The following is a 17,172-nucleotide window of genomic DNA, read 5'->3' as shown; positions in this document are numbered from 1 at the left end:
GCCCTATAAAGTGCTAAATGACTAGGGACCTGTCTATTTGAGAGATTACTTCTTTCCTGGTGCAACTTTGTCAGTGTAGATGCTCAAGCTGGAAGTCACTTATGGGAGACAGAGCATTGCTGGCAAAATGTTCTCCTTGAGAACCTCTTGATTTTAGAATTCACTTTTCATCGAAAATAGCATGAATTGTTTAACCTTTAGGGCATAAGAATGGCCAGGCTGAGTCAGATAAGTGGTCTTTCTAGCCCAATATTCTGTCTTCTGACAGTGGCCAATGCCAGATGCTTCAGAGAGAAGGAACAGGACAGGGCAGTTATCAAATGATCCATCCCCAGTCGTCCAGTCCCAGCTTGTGGCAGTCAGACATTTAAGGACTCCCAGTGCATGGGATTGCATCTGTGATCGTCTTGATTAACTGCCATTGATCAACCTATCCTCCATGCTGCAAAGCCCTTCTTTTTGGCCAGACATTGGGAGAAAGCTGAGAATTTGGAGGGAGTGGTTGAGTAGGAATGTGGATTTGAGGGAAATGGAGTTTGGGGATGTGAGGTACAGAAATTTTGACTTTGTGGACTAGTTCCTTTTGTTGGAGAAGGGTTGTTGAATTTTTACAGCTGTTTCTGTCTTAATCGGAATGAGTTTCTAGTTATTTGTCAAGAACATCAGGAGGCTGGGATAGGCATTCTTTTTATATTTGTGTGTTGAAATTGAAGTAAATAAATACAAAACTAAGGCAAATAGCTCATTTTGAAATTCTGAGAGCCTTCATGTCTGTTCTTTGATTTTCTAAGCAATCTTACTGTGATATATTGCATACTGTGGAGCTAGTGGAAATGAATTAATATTGAGGACGTTTGTTTATTTATAGTCTTTTCTGTGTCACTCATCACCACCATATCTGAGTGCCTCAGAATCTTTACTGAATGTATCCTCCAAACCAGTGCTTAAATTCTCCCCAAGTATTTTCTGGAGCCCTGAGGCTTGGGGTTTCAGCCTAGCTGGGTGCACTGGGGCTCTCGTGGGCTTGAAAATATTTACTGGAGCTCTGCTCCGGATGGCTCCAGCTGAATTTAAGCTCTGAATTTAACACTCTGAGGTTTAGAGATGTTGTTATCCTCACTTTACAGATGGGGAACTGAGGCACAGAATGATGATGCGACTTGCAAATAGCCACACAGGAACTCTGTCACAGAACTCAGATTCCCTGCATCCTGGTTAAGTGTCTTAGCCACAAAACCATCCATCCTCCTATACCTGGTCCCTTGATTAGCAGGTTCATACGCTAGGTTTTGTGTGTAAAAGTCCTGAAACAAGAGATATACAAGAATGTCCATGGGTCTGTCTGCAGGATCAGTCCCTTTATAAACACGCTGCTGTAAAGCCTGGATCCAAAAGAGGACGTTAGAAATTGATTTAGTTTTGTATATTGTTTAACTGATTCGTATCTTATGTGTGTGTTTGTATGGTAATGAATTCCTTAGTGTAACAGCTAGCATCTTTATCGTAAAAGAGAGAAAAATTAAAAAAAGCAAAGAGTTTAAGGTTAGAAAAAGAGAACTCTTGAGTTACATCCATCCCCACTCTTTTATCTGTATTGTCTTTTTAAGATTATATTTCCAGTTCTTTACTCATAGTGTGCAAATTAAAGTACATGAATGTCTTTGTAGAACTGGGATCTTAGATTATAATCTATTCAGAGAATGGACCTATCTTTCTGTATATATTTAAAATGTGTGACACACTATTGGACATGAGACAAGTAACATTTTTGGTGTTCAATTATATTTTTCAAACAACAGTTGTTTCAGATTTATTGAAGTCAATGTTTTTTTTTTAATCAAAACACACCATTATGGTATAGATGAGCCTTTTATGAGGTCATATTTTATGTCGTAAAATCAAAAGTTAAGTGAACCTTTACTATTGAAATATACTTAAATTAGTATCACATTTCAGTTATTGTCTTGACAAGGTACTTAGTTTAACTGATCACAATGTCACTGGGGGGAATCTAATTGTATTCATAGCTGGGACTTGGAAACCTAATGCACTGAAAAAGATGCAAATTTTCATCAACAAATTTCTATTTTCTGCAGGATATAGCATTTGCTATTTACTTCATTGATTACCTTCCCTTTCTACCAGTGATTTTGATATTATATTAAACAGTTGCTTGTGCCTGGTCTCTGCCTTCTGTTTCCTTTCACCATTCATTTTAAAAATTGTATTAGAGTATGTGGCTGTACATTTTAAAAAATACTGCATTTGCAGGTGTTATTATTTGATTTAAGACTGGTAAAAGCAATTTTTTTCCAATTTGAAGTTATTTAATTACCTGCTTTCATTTTGTAAGCAGAGGTGTTTAAAGGAGATCAGCATTCTAGTTTTGTATTTCCACTTGACCAGATAGGTTACCACCATTTTGTTCTTTAGAGTGATTAAATGAAGTTAGCATGGTAAAATATTATTAGTTCAGAGATCTTTGTGCATTGGCTACAATGAGAGCATGCACCATATGTAAAACACAGATAAATTAGAAAAGAACTTACTTCTTATAAAACTGGCTTCCTAGCAGATAAATATGGAAAGATAAAATCCACAGATTGAGAGCAGTAAAATGGGAAGGAGAAGGGGATGATGGATTTAGGGTGACCAGACAGGAAGAGTGAAAAATCAGGAAAGGGGATGGGGGTAATAGACACCTATATAAGACACAGCCCCAGATATCGGGACTGGCCCAGAAAATCGGGACATCTGGTCACCCTAGATGGATTACTTGTCTGAAAATTTTTATCGCTCAATATCTTAGTTTAAATCTTGTATTGCTGTAGGCCCTGATCCTGCAAACACTTATATGTGGGCTTAGCTTTGTTCATGCATATAGTCACATTGATTTCAATTGGACTACATTCATGTGAAAAATTAAGCACGTGTTTGCAGGATCAGGGCATTACTCCCTCTCCAGTAATAAAATCACAATCAAATATGAAAGCAAATATTCTACTTTTTGTCTTCTGATAAGCACATCAGCATTTCCTTCAAATGAATTACAGTTGCTCAAAGCAATCTGCAGTAAAATTGCTCACCACTGTAGGTCAAAGCAAAACCCAATTATCAGACTACAGCAATGCATAAAATGTTTTCTCCAAGGCATAGAAAACAATTTTTATATGTAATATGACATAAAAAGAACATTAAACATGTGAGTATTATATGCTGCAGATTTATTGCTTTTATTAAAAATAATTGTTCTAATTGGTATAACTGATAGGTAGAACTTCAGATTTCTTTACCCTGTTTGGCTTTTAACTAAAGTTTTAATAGCTTGGGAAAGCATATCAACTACATTCTAGTTTTTAAATAGAAACTTGCTTCCCATACTTTTTGTGTATATAGCTGTATTATGATAGACTCAAAAAATTGTTTTTTTAGACATACTTAGTTTCTTGTTTGCAGTCTCATATCTCTTGACAAGGTATATTTTACTTATGATATATGCTAAGTATTCCAACAGCATGTTGCTTAGATGATTTCATCATTTTACCTTTTCTTGTAAAACAAAATGTTAAACAATAATATTTTTCATTTATATAGTACTTTTTGTCCAAGGATCTCCAAACACCTTATAAACATCAATTAATAAATTACCTCAACATCCTAATGAGGTAGAGAAAGATTACTCTCATGTAACAGATGAGGAAACTGAGGCACATAGAACTTGAGTGCCGTATCTAAAGTTATATGTGTGGCAGAGCTAAGAATAGAATCTTAACCTGATATCCAGTTCTGTATTTTACCTACCTGGCCACGGTCTTGCCCAAATGCATGTTCATCAATGGATCTAAAGTAAGGAGTAGGTCAGACTGACTTTATTACTAAGTATGCTACAAAATTTCGGTACTGAGGTCTTATTAATAACATGCATATGCACTGAAATTTTTAAAATAGCCATCAGTCTTGCCTGTGCAAGACCAAACTGCTCTGGGGAAATACCATATTGTAACAGGATCCCCAACAGGGTAGTTTTTTGTAGGGTAGATGAAAACCTAGCTATTATTTGATGGTTTCTTGTGAACTTACCAATTGCTGATAAAGAACACATGTAAATATGCAGTTCATGAATATACACTTATGGTGTATGTAAGCTTATGGTGTATATATTAGAGATCAGTGTTTTGATGCTTTGCAAAGCACTTACTGCCTGTCTGTGGAGAGCTTTCTGGTCACATAGGTCTAAGTCTTCTCCTGGTTTCCATCTGCTAAATCATGATACAAGATGCTAAAAATACAGTGAGGGGGAGATTTTCAGAAGTTCCTAAGGAAGTTAGTGTCCAGCTTCCATTGAGAGTGAATTGATCCCTTAAGTGCTTTTTTTTTATACAATCCCAGTCTAAATACTTCACTAATATCTTCAAGGTAGGCAATAGTTGTAGTTGCCACAGAGATGTTAAAAAATTACAAATGGGAGAGGTGGTCTGTGTGAGGAGGTCTGCAAGACAATCTTTCTGTTGAGATCTGTGTTATGAAAAAAAATGGGAATGCCTGGTTCCCAGGTGCTACAGCATTTATAACATATTGACTTAATTAACCTTAAAAATAGATAGCAATATGCAGGTAGAACTCTCCATTCTTACCCTTTCTGATTTGTTTCTTTGTATTTACAGTAAGAACTGAGCCTCTTTTAAAGCTGTAGCTGAACTATTTTTCTTTCTTAAGATTGATCTCTGTTTCCCATAATGGAAAAGCAGTTAAAAATCTATCTGCGAAGAAAGGTTTGTATTTCTAAGAAACCTTCTCATCCTGTTAACAATTCAAGTACTGCATCCAATCTCCTTCTTTGCTTTTACAGAGTCTGTTGCCTCCACTTTTATAATTTTTTTCGATCTGCATGAGGGTTACATGCTCCTGATGTTGTTCAGAATCAAGGAATTGGTCTTATCAGCTGCCAAGTGCAAAGGCTTTGTTTCTGATCGAGTGGTGAAAATTCCTCAGAGCTACAAGCCAAAAGGGCCTGATCCTGTTTCTATTTAAATCAGTGGCAAGATTTCCACTGATTTAAATTGGAGTAGAATCAGGCCCCAGAGTTGCTTGTAATTTGTTATGGATTAAATAATGAAACCATAATGGCTTCATGAAGGAACCCTGAGGTAAAATGTTAGGGGATTTTCCATAATTTTTAACTGCATATTTAGAGAAAATATCCATTAACTTGTGTCAAGTAACAGAACATACAAAATATATGCAACACTTAATTTTAATGGAGAAGTTCTGCATAGTTTATTTTGAGAACAATAGTTGATCTTTGACTGGAAATTTGTGGAACCGTGGCATGATGGATGGAGGGTTAAAATCAATTAATATTGAGTGGTGACAGCCTCCCTGCTGAGAGAAAACAGGAAATCTTGGTGTCACTTAGCTCTTGACTAAGAAGTCACTTTTCTTAATCGTACTGAAAAGAAAACCCTGGGGAAATATAACTCATTTCTTTTTAGTTTGCATTGTAAGCCCACCAACTACAGGGGAAGTAAAAACCTCTCCATAAGAAAAACAACTTGGACCTTTAACTGTTATACATGACAGGCCCATGAGGAAAAAGCATAATTGCTTTTGAGTGTATGGGTCAACAGTTTAGTCTTGAGTCATAGGCTGAATGTGGTTTGGGGTCATCATGCTGATGCCAGATTTTTTTACTATAACAGAAAGGCATAGGATCAAAATAATTCTACCTATAACACTCTATATACATACAGCCACAGTCAAGCAACTAGAGATATAGGAATAGTAAGCAAAAAATATTTTTTTACTCCATTGACAAATAAGGAACTCTACCATTTTAGCAAGAAAAGGGAAGTATTTAAGTGACTCTGCAGTCATTTTGGAAAACTTCCTGTTGACTTCTCTGAGTTCTGCTTATGTACGTGTAACCCACGCACCTCCTGGGTGTGGTGTTCTGTCCCATCTAGTGGCACCGAAAGGAGGGGGGGGAGAGAGAGAGAGAGAGAGAGTGTGTGTGTGTGTGTTTTAAATGAGTCTGCTCTACAGCATTCAGTAAGAGCGAGCTGGCTTTTAGCTCATGCTGTAAAGACTCATGCACTAAGCTCCACGGATCACAGTTCAATCCTGCCCACGGACGACCAGAATCTGTCAGCGAAACGTAAGGACCACAGCATTGGGTACACAGGCAGTTGTAGTGTTATGGTTAAAAGAAAAGTGGCTTCTTCAATGCAATACAAGACATCTGTGGTTTCAAATCCTGTCTTCCTCTAACATAGTGTGTAGTTTTGAGATACCCCCCCCCGAGGTTATTGGGCAGTATAAAGCCTGTTTTGAACCCATAAATGGAAAAAGCTACATTAAATTACAATAAAAACTGAAACATGAGATGAGAATTTTCTTTAGTGAATTTAAATGTTGCTACCATCTCCCATTGTGTCTGGAAATTGCAAGATAGCCACTTGTGGGCCTGATTCTGCAAATTAGTGGGATTTTTGCCTGAGTAAAGAGTATAGGATTGGACACTATAATTTATATTAAGAAGACCAGATTTTTATTTTTATATATATATGTTTAATGGTCATACTTAGTCTGAAGTGTTGACTCCACATTTGATTTAACAGAGGTACTAATTTTTCAGACTTTCTTATTATTACTTGTTTTTTCTTCCCTTTTAGATATTTTAGGTTATTAGATAATTAGATATTGTAATGTATTTAGGAAGTCTGATAAATGTACATGAAAAGTCTGATATAACTCTGTAAATCAAGTGTTTTGACATATATTTGCTATTTATTAAGATATTGAATAAATAAAAGTGAATGGAGTTACTTCGATATTTGATTTGATTTTGTAGATCATGAGAATTTAAAACCAGTTGTGGGCACTAAATTTGCAAAATGTGGCTTCTATTCAAGATGGCCACTACTTCCATTACTTTGAATGTGACTGCAACCACTAGTGTTGCCAGGCATCTAGTTTTCGACTGGAATGCCCAGTCGAAAAGGGACTCTGGTGGCTCTGATCAGCACTGCCAACCGGGCCTTAAAAGTTCTGTCAATGGTGCTGTGGGGCTAAGGCAGGCTAATCTCTACCTGTCCCGGCACTGCACTGTGCCCTGGAAGGGGCAAGCAGGTCTGGCTCCTAGGCGGGGGCCACAGGGTTCCATGTGCTGCCCCCACCCTGAACACTAGCTCTGCACTCCAATTGGCTGGGAACTACAGCCAATGGGAGATGGAGGGGGCGGTGCCTGTGGGCGAGAGCAGTGTGCAGAGCTTCCTGGCCCTCCCACCTAGGAGCCGGACCTGCTGCTGGCCGCTTCCAGGGTGCAGCACAGCACAGAGCCAGGAGACATAGGGAGTAGCTTGATTTAGACGGTTGAGGTAAGCCCATGCCCCAGCCCTGAGCCCCCCCAAACCCGCCATCCCCGGCCCCACCCCAGAGCCTACACCCCCAGCAGGAGCCCTGACCCACCCCGCACCCGAACCCCATGCACCAGCCCAGAGCTCTCTCCCACACCCTGAACCCTCATCCCTGGCCCCGCTCCAGAGCCCACACCCCCAGCCCAGAGCCCGTACTCCTTCCTGCACCCCAACGCCCTGCCCCAACCCACAGCCCTCTCCCACACTCCGAATCTCTTGGCCCCACCCCCCAGCTTGGAGTACCCTCCTGCACCCCAAACTCCTCGTACCCTGCCCCACCCCGCGAGCCCACACCCCCAGTCAGAGCCCTCACCCCCCCACACACCCTAACCCCATGCCCCAGCCTAGTGAAAGTGAGAGAGGGAGAGCGAGCCACCAAGGGAGGGGAAATGTAGTGAGCAGGGGCAGGGCCTCAGAGAAGGGATGGGGCAGGGGCCGGGGCCTCAGGGAAGGGGCGGTGCTAGGGTGTTTGGTTTTGTGCAGTTAGGAAATTGGCAACCCTAGCAACCGCAGGCTGCCTTCGGTCAAGAAGGTCATGATTTCTCTACAACATTGGCATGTGGAAGTGAGGCTGCCCTTGTAACAATAATTGCCATTGGCCATTGCTTCCAATGGGATTGCAGCCTAGCTGCACACCAGAAGGTACTTGCCTCCTGGGTTTTGTGGTTAGGAGAGTGTATGGAGAAAGTGTGTGGCGATAGGAGAATATAATGGTAGAACAGAGACTGTGGGAAGAACAGGGAAATGTTGAGAACAGGAGGACACTGAAGGAGCGACAGGAGTCGGGGGTGTTATAGATGGAGAACATGAGAGGAAAGGAAGGTATAATAATGTGGCCACATGAATATAGGGAGCAAGTAGGAGACAGTAGGGCATAAGGAAAAACAAGGAGAAGTGAGTGAGGCAGAGAAGGAAGAGAGGAGTGGGCAGTGCTGGGGCTAGGCATTAAGCAGACTAAGCAATTGTTTAGGGCCGTGAGCAGCTCAAGGCAGCCCTTTATTCACTTTTATAGTATGTGTTGTGTGGGCCCCCACAGTATTCCGGCCTAGGGCCCCCAATGGGCTAGTACTTCCTCCAGGGAGCAGGTGACAAGATAGTGATGAGCATTCAGAGAGAATGGCAGCTACCGTCCTACAAGAGTTAAGGAGAGGTTAAGTAGACTTCTGCTCCAGACTGTCAGCAGTGAGGCGCATGGTCTTGTTTGTGTGTTCAAGGTTGAATTTTGAATTGAAATGATCACTCAAAAAATTAGAGGTATATGGCTCAAAAATCAGGACAGACCAAAACCCCCTGCAATGTATTATTTATTTTTTTAATCTTATCATTTTTAAGTTGATCGCATGAATTTTGGGGGAAGGAGGAGTTGATTTATGACTTATGAATGTTTGAAGTTTGCAGTGGAGAGTAAAAAGGAATTGCAGCACATGATCCAGGGAAAATATTTTACTAGAAGGGATTAAATATCGTTGTTTTCTATTTTTAATGTATAATGTGTACAGGTGCAGCTGGACCTAAGGCCCTCCCGCCATCACAGCCAACTGGTATGACCAACTTTTGTAAAATGTTGAGCATGGCTGTTGTGTTTAGAAGTAAGGTATTGTACTGAAGCTGCAAGCTCAAGGCATTCTAACCAGTAGTTAATAAAGCCTCTTTACCTAGTATAATCATGCCTTTCTGTATAGTTAAAATAAATAAATAAAAAAAATAATGCACATATTAGCTGTAGATTTTTCTTGAAAGAAACAGTTTCTTTGAGGGAGAAAAATTCTCATTAAGTCTTTGCTATGAACTGCAGCTCTTGATCAATGCACTAAAGACAAGCTTGACAGTCATCAGGTGCGTTAAAAATGGCAGAAATTCTACCCATCTCTCTTAAACAGTCACTGCGTAAAAGAATTCATCTCAACTCTGAAATACAGACCCTTTACATGGTATGTGATTCATAAAAAATTCAAAACATCAAAGACGTGAGGAGTCCTAAAGATGCCATGTGTTTTGAAATGAAATGATAAAAGCCTTAATCTGAAAGGGAATGAGGTACGAGGTTTACAAATTAAATAGAAAGAGTTTTGAAAAAGTTAGAGATGAGTCAAGACATGGTTACTCATGAAATACAAATAAACACCAATCTGCTGTTGTTATTCTATGGTTGCTAAGCCCTGTATTGGTTCTCTTTTATTTAAACAATTATTTCCTGAATTTCTGAACAACTGACACAAGAATTGACAAATAGTGCTAAATTGCACGGGTTAATTCACCACCACTTATTGTAAAATTTATTAAAAAGCAAAAAATTAGCATCTACTTGAATCAAACAACACAAAACAAAAGAATGAAAAGAGAGACCGACAGAGTAAATGGTCTTTTGTTAAGTTATTGTTGTATAAAGTTTGGAACAGTGTCAGAATCTTTTTTGTTTTGTTTTTGTTATTTATTTACTTAGGAATGCTAAGCTCAGATGCAGCATCTGTCTTTCTCTGTGGTCCTGCTTCTATCCGATTTTTTCCAGCTGGGTCGACTGCCTTGATGAAGCCTTTCATATGATCAAATAGATAAAATTGTACATATTCTGCAGGATTATTTTCATTGTTCTTCACCACATGTGCACTGAATAAAATACTTTATAATTGTCAGACTTTTGTTATCAAGCTGCACCCTTACAATATTTGTCAGTTTTTTGTTTTTGTTTTAGTAAATTTTTTGGGGGAGAAATGATCTGCTCAGCAGCTGATATTTCCAGGAAAAGCCTTTCCAAAACCAATGGTAGAAGCTCAAGCTGCCTTTCCTTTGAGTTTGGTTAATTGTTCAAAAGGCATTATTCCTAACCATGTAGGAAAATTTCTCTACTTATGAAATTCCATTATTGGGCAATGGGAGACCTAATACTACTTAGAATCTGGTAGTTTTATAAACACATTGGGAACAATTCTCCATTCCAGCTGATATGCACTCAGCACAGGAATGGAGAGGAAGAAAGGTGGCTTTTAAGCCACCTCTGCACCCTCTGGGTTGTGGGACCTTGGTGAGATGCTTCTTGGCCCCCAGTGGAATTTAGAGCAGCTTTACAGCTGCTCTTAACTTGTGCCTGGGTATCTTGTGGCCTGCTAAGGATTGTGAACAACCAAGACTAACCAGCGCACAGTGTCACTTCTGCCATGCATTCCATGCTGGTGGCTGGTATTAGGTTGTTGCATTGCTTCTGCCACTGGCTCGGGAGACCCCTTATGCTGGGGTATCCTGCTGCCTTTAAAGCCTCTTTAACGTGTTCATTGGAGGGGACTGAGCATCTGACCTATTTAAAAAAAAAAAAGATGCTATGCAGGAGGTGGGATTATAAAACTAATTTCAATGCCACTAATTGTCGTAAAGGATGGTAAGAGGCTGAACATTTCCGGGCGTGAGGAAGAGGTTTATATCTTGTTAAGATGGGCTGCATGATGCTTCATATTTACCCTCTTCATAGTGCAGTAGAATCCTCTCCCTGTTAGATAGGACATCTGTTATGTCTTTATTATGTGCATTTATTACTTTCGGATAAGATTATTTTACCTCCAGTAACTGATTCTTTGGCAGCTTTGAAAGCAAGATGTTTCTGGTACTTGCATTTTTATTTCCACGAAGTATTTTTACACGTAGCACTGTTTTGGAAAGGATCACGTGAACTCTTGACTGTACAAAGCAATGATGGTAAACTTCTGTTTTCTTATCAGATATTTTGGGGGAATGCTCTATTATTCTTAGCAGGCATAATTATGAAAAATAGTACAGATCTCTGTTTTTGATCTGTCAGCAATGGCCTCTTGTTTGTTTTTGCAGTTCAGTTCTATTCTCTGGTGCTGGAGTTTGTTACCATGCTCCTATGACCCATATTTAGGGTTTACGAGGTGGTTTTCCAATAGACTTGCAAACAACTAATATAACTCTGTGAGAATTATTCACACACAAAGGAAACTGGCCACATTTTTGTGCAGAAGGGGAGTAGAAGTTCAACTGCTGGAGGGCAACAGCAAGGTTTGAGTTAAAGGAAAAAAAAAAGGCATTTTTTTTTTGGCAACAAAAATTTATTTTTCCTTAGTGAATCTATCACCCTTGCTCTGGCTGGCGTGCCTAAAAAAACCCAAAATGGTACTCTTGGGAAGTACTTTGCTAATATTTAATGCCTTTCCCATTATTCTCTGGCTCCCTAACAGGTTCTCCTGCCTACTTAGATGTGATGTGATGTGTTGGTGGTGACATATCTCTCTCAGCTGCCAATGCTGGGCCACAGCCTCTGCCCCTATTGTCATTTTCAGTGTACTATAAAAACCTTATTCCTGATAAATGCACTGCTAAAGATAAAGAGAAAAATTCTGGAGACCTTTCTGCATGAATTAGAGGTGCAGGCTTTGACAAAGGATTTAGTTGTGTAGTAAGCTTTTTTTTTTTAGTAACAATTTGTGGGAAAAGCGCTATATAAAATAGTAGGAGGCATCATAAAGGCTTTGTTTGTTTCAACATAGCATAAGTAATTTACTAATAAGTTACATAATATCTAGTCTTAAAAGGTTGGCACATTTAGGGTTGCCAGTTTTGGTTGGATGTGTTCCTGGGAGTTTCATCACCTGACATGTTTGATTAAGATTAATCTGTAATTAAATTCCTGGAGACACCAGGACAATCCTGGAGGCTTGGCAACGTTAGCACATTCAAGAACATGTGTTTCTAATGCAGCTACTGTTCATTATGGATGTAGCCTACCCCTGCCATGATTCCAAAGAAATAATTACATAGTTTTAGTCCTAAATATGTTGAATCTATTCTTTCTCCTCTAGCTTGATCTTTTCTGGAATTAATTTATTTGAGTTTGTGCTGCCATTATAAAAATCCTGGACTGAGTTTCTCCCTCTACTTTTACATGCCAAGCCTATCAGAGACTGCTGAGAGAGTGGCATGGTAGGCATCATTACCACTGTATGTTTTTGCCTGTCCCTGCACAGGCCTACCTCTGTGTGAGTACATCCTGGGAGTCAGTTAGGGCTCCATGAGGATTTGTAGATTGAAGGAGCTGGATGACGGGAGCAGCCATTTCACGACAAGTTTTCCTGCAAATATCAGATCAGCCTTAACTCCCATTGGGTTACTTCCTCCTGTGCTGCTATGTAGCTACAGGGAAGATTACAATTAGCAGCTAACTGCTGGGGTTAAGAGGCAGTCACAGCCACTGTGTAAAGATGGTGGGCCTCCGCAGACCAAGATCAGCTGACAGAGTGGAAGTAAACCCTGCTCCTCTGACACAACAATACGAAGGAAACTCCGGGATGAAACTCAAACCCTGCCCCAATAAGGCCGGGGTGTTCCCATATATGGAAGAATGCACCCATTAATAATACAGCTAGCCAGAAAAAGGGATGGAGATAAAGGGGAAATTGCAAACAAAACTTTTTTTCATTGGTTTTTCATCACAACTTTCCAACCAGCTGGAATTACTAAAAAAGAAGAAAAATCTAACTTATGTTTCACCTTTTCATGCTGTTTTGTTCTCTTATTTTGCATTTCACTCTATGTGGAAAATTGTCTGAAACTAGATAGGGCAGTTTAACTTTGTTTATCTACTTGGTATTCTGGTTCACGTGTACAAGGCCATGGTATTGTTTGTGTTCACATCACTGCAAGGGAATTTTAAAAAAAAAAACCAAAACACTGCCAACCTTAGTTTTCTCTGAATATAATCGCCTCCCCCTATGAACATGTTCATATTACATATCATCAAGACTCATGCCCTCTTCCTTTTGTAAACAAAATCTAATTTGGGGGGCAAAGTCCAGTCCACAGTGTCTTTAAATAAAACTGGATTCTTAGTTGTACAATGCAGAATGCATGCTCTGTCTAAATACTGCTGACTGCATAACCTATGACTATTTCATATCTCTACTAAAGCTGAAACAAGGCAATTTACTTTTATGAGAAATCATAAAAGGTAGCCCTAATAAAAGAATTCGATTTGAAAGCACAGCAGAAAATTATACTTTGAATAACATGTTTTCAATCAAATGAAAAATGTGAATAAATCTTGAAATAAAGAGAAGAAAGTTACCTAAAAATTTAAATATTTTAAACGAAGTAAAATAAAAAGATGAAAATGACTGCTGTGTCTTATTTGATCTAACTGAAGTACTAAATGGTTGGTAAGTCTCATTGCCTGTACAGAAGAAAGAATGCTATAAATACATGCAATTGAGAAACAAGAACATTCGAAACAGGGACATGAATTGGTAGTAGTAATAGGATTGGATAAAAAAATCTAAATTAAAAAAATATCCTAAAGTTAGCGCACAGTACCAGTATCATCCTATGTAATTTTCTAAATTGCACTGAAGATAACAATAAAAAGAGAAGGGAAAATGTATATGAAACTGTGTAGATTTAATGTGAAAGGAAACATAAACCAGCAGGTAACATTTGTATGAAACCCTCAAACATGTATGCAGCCATTTGTCCCTTTTTCTCTATGTTGCACCTTGCAGTATGTATAAAATATATAGGCACCATGAGCCAAGAGGATTGTGGTTTCCCTGGAGGCTGCCAATCCTCTGTTGCATAAGTTGGCTTGTGGAACAGAGACTGTGTTGATAAATCCAAATCCCTTTTCCAAGGGTGAGTGGATGTGCTGTTGAAGAATTTAGACCTTTATATTGGAGCGTGCATTAATTTAATGCATAGGCCAAGCCTTGGCCTCAATTTTCATTTTAAGTGTACATGAAAACTGTAATACCAATAAATGTACTTTCTAAAGGTGAAGGCTCAAATCCTGTTTACTCAATCAAAACTGCTGTCGACTTCACTCTCTTGTCTTCCCCTTTTTCATGAATTATTTGAAATTCTCTTGTTACCTTTTGGAAACTGCCCCTGAAGCTTCAGTGAGATTTCTATGCACTAATTATCTTGTGAATATGGAAAAACCTCATAATATAATGCGTATAACCTACTTTTTTCCTCTATGCTTGATTAAGAAAAAACAATAATCCCAAAATTATTCTCTGTTGGTTTGGATGGAAATTTGTAGGCTGAGGCAGTGTTCTTTGTACCTTTTTAGCTCATCAAACAGTTACCAGATAGCAAATTTTAATGACAGTGGGGTTCAGTGATAATACATAAGAGGTTCTCAAAAAATTCCATTTTTAGGAGATTTCTCATTTACTGTAGATTGCAATAAAATGAACAAGGTTTGTATAGCTTGCTATTTATTTAAAGCTGTAGTATGTGTATACTTGGTACAAAGATGCTTGTGATATTGTAAACATCTGTCTGGGGCCAAACTTGGTTAATTTAGATTTGGCAAAGATTCTCAGTTTGTTTCTCTATTGTTTCACTAGCATTAGAATGTGGAGTAAAAACTTGCCTGAGTGTGAAATGCCCGTATAAAAAGAAGTGAATATTAAAAAGAACAGAAAATTTCCCAAGAGTGCATATTTAATGTCTGAAACTCATTGCCATAAATTGTTGTTGAGGCCAAGATCTTAGAAAGATTAAAAAGGATTGCATAAAATATAATAATAAATAAATGGTATGTATATGAACAAGAACATTCACAGATATATTAGCAAGAGAATATGAAATAATAAGATGTATCAAACTTCTCATGTCAAAGCACCACAAATTACCTGATTTTGGAAGAAACTTCTCCAGATGGTAAGTTATTTCATAATTGTTGGGTTTCTTGAATCTTACTTTAAAGCACATGTAATGACTAGTGGCTATAATAGGATGTGACTAGTTGGATTACTGTTGTGAGCCAATTATGGCAATTCCTAGATTCCTTTCTAAAGATGTTGATATCTTGAAATTAATGGGGTATATTGGCTGAAGCTGGGCCTCGGTAGCTTTAAGTAACGTGACCATCACTCACCCCATAACTCAGCCACTTACCCACTTTTTCCAGTTTATGTGGATCAGGCCTGGTCCACACTGTAGCGTTAAATCGATTTAAACAGCGTTAAATCAATTTAACGCTGTACCCGTCCACACTACAAGGCGCTTTAAATCGATTTTAAGGGCTCTTAAAATCGATTTCTGTACTCCTCTCCAACGAGAGGAGTAACCCTAAAATCGATATTACTATATCGATTTAGGGTTAGTGTGGATGGAAATCGAAGTTATTGGTCTCATTCTTTTACTGAGCTACCCAGAGTGCACCGCTCTGGAAATCGATGGTAGCCTAGGACCATGGACGCACACCACCGAATTAATGTGCCCTAGTGTGGATGCGTAAAATCGATTTTATAAAACTAGTTTTATAAAACTGGTTTTAATAATTTTGATTTTATGCTGTAGTGTAGACATGGCCTCATATTTGTACATTCGGATGGAATGTTATAATTTTGAACAAGGCATGTAAATAATCTTTCTGCCTCCACATGTCTGGTTCTGTAGTACTTATGTGAGGAAAAACTCCCTATCAACTTGGTCAATGGCAGCAAATCATCCCCTCATGCAGACTGTTATGTGGGAAGGGACATAACCGCTAAGTTCTCTCCACAGAGCTTCCTATGAATTCAACTATTGGAGGGAGGAGGCTAGGCTCTTCCCGTGTTGCAGAATCCTGCAGGGCCGTCTCAACTGAAGTTTTATGCTCCTGCAACTGGTCTGGGCCACCCCCATTCTTCCAAGTTCATGGGTCATAAAAGTTAAATGCAGTTCAGTTCAGGCAAAAGATGTGAAAGCAACAGCTTTTTCAGTAGTGGAAATGGTTGTATGTTGGTAGGCTGGGCTGAATTAATCCTATCCCCTATCCCATGACGGGTCCAAAGAAGTTTGATTTAGTGTTCATTGTTGGAGGTAGTTTCGTGATAGAATGCTGTACACAGGGTAGAGTGTACATAAAAAAAACCCACTGATTTTTTTTCCCAGAAGCCCGTTGTCCTCAGGGCTTTGGGGCAGAGCCCAGAGCTGGAGTGCAGAGCTCCAGAGGAGTGGAGCTGCAAGTTTTTGCCTGGAGTTGGAGCGAAGCCGCAGCACAGCTCCAAAGCCCTGGTTGTCCTCCCCCTTTTTGCTTCTCCCTTAGCCCTGCTCTGGTCTATTAGACTTGCCTACACTTTGCACTCCTGCTTTATCTGTGCCTCTGCCAGCATCAGATGAAGGTGTGTCATACTGGCATAACTGGTGGGACATGTAGATTGAACAGATGCTGTCTGACAGGTTGTGGATAGTTGCAGGAAGAGCATCAGATGAATTCCGTAGTTTCTCTTAAAAAACTAAAACAAGCCCAGACAGTGTTCAGTCTCACATTTTTAATATTCTTTGGAGACGCTACTATGTCCCCCATAAACTCATCCTGCTGGACAGAGACTGTAAGAATAGGAGCTAGGGAGAGAAAATCTCTTATGCAAAAATTGTACAATTTTATAAGGCAACTTCCATACCACTGAGAGTACATATATTCTTCTGTCTTATCTAATTAAATTTTGATGGGTAATTGGAACACTTTCTAGATTTGACTGATAATGATATCTCTGTTATTTCCTGGAGGTAACAGAAGAATAAATATATATTTATTTTTGTGTTCTTTATACTTAGTTCTTGCCTTCCTGAGATACTATGATTTTGCCTTTTAATGCGTTTGTTTAATTTTAACATTTATTAGATATTGTCATAAAAGTAAGCACGAAGAGCGTATTGAACATTCCCTCTTGTTTAAATTCCAGATTTCTCTTGCATATTCATCACTGTTTTCTTTGATGGGAATATGTAATATACTTCACTTCAAAGTCAAAAGAAAAAC

At 39.0% G+C, this 17,172-nt stretch overlaps 1 protein-coding gene across 4 annotated transcripts in view; it reads left to right on the top strand.

Annotated features, from left to right (window-relative positions):
- RFTN1 (raftlin, lipid raft linker 1) overlaps positions 1-17,172 on the top strand; it is a 118,372-nt gene that overhangs the window by 8,501 nt on the left and 92,699 nt on the right. The window lies entirely within an intron of this gene.

Source organism: Gopherus flavomarginatus, chromosome 2, assembly GCF_025201925.1.
Source record: "Gopherus flavomarginatus isolate rGopFla2 chromosome 2, rGopFla2.mat.asm, whole genome shotgun sequence".
Taxonomy (NCBI): Eukaryota; Metazoa; Chordata; order Testudines; family Testudinidae; genus Gopherus; species Gopherus flavomarginatus.
The sequence above is the reverse complement of the archived record's forward strand: the minus strand, read 5'-3'. Positions and strand labels throughout refer to the sequence as shown.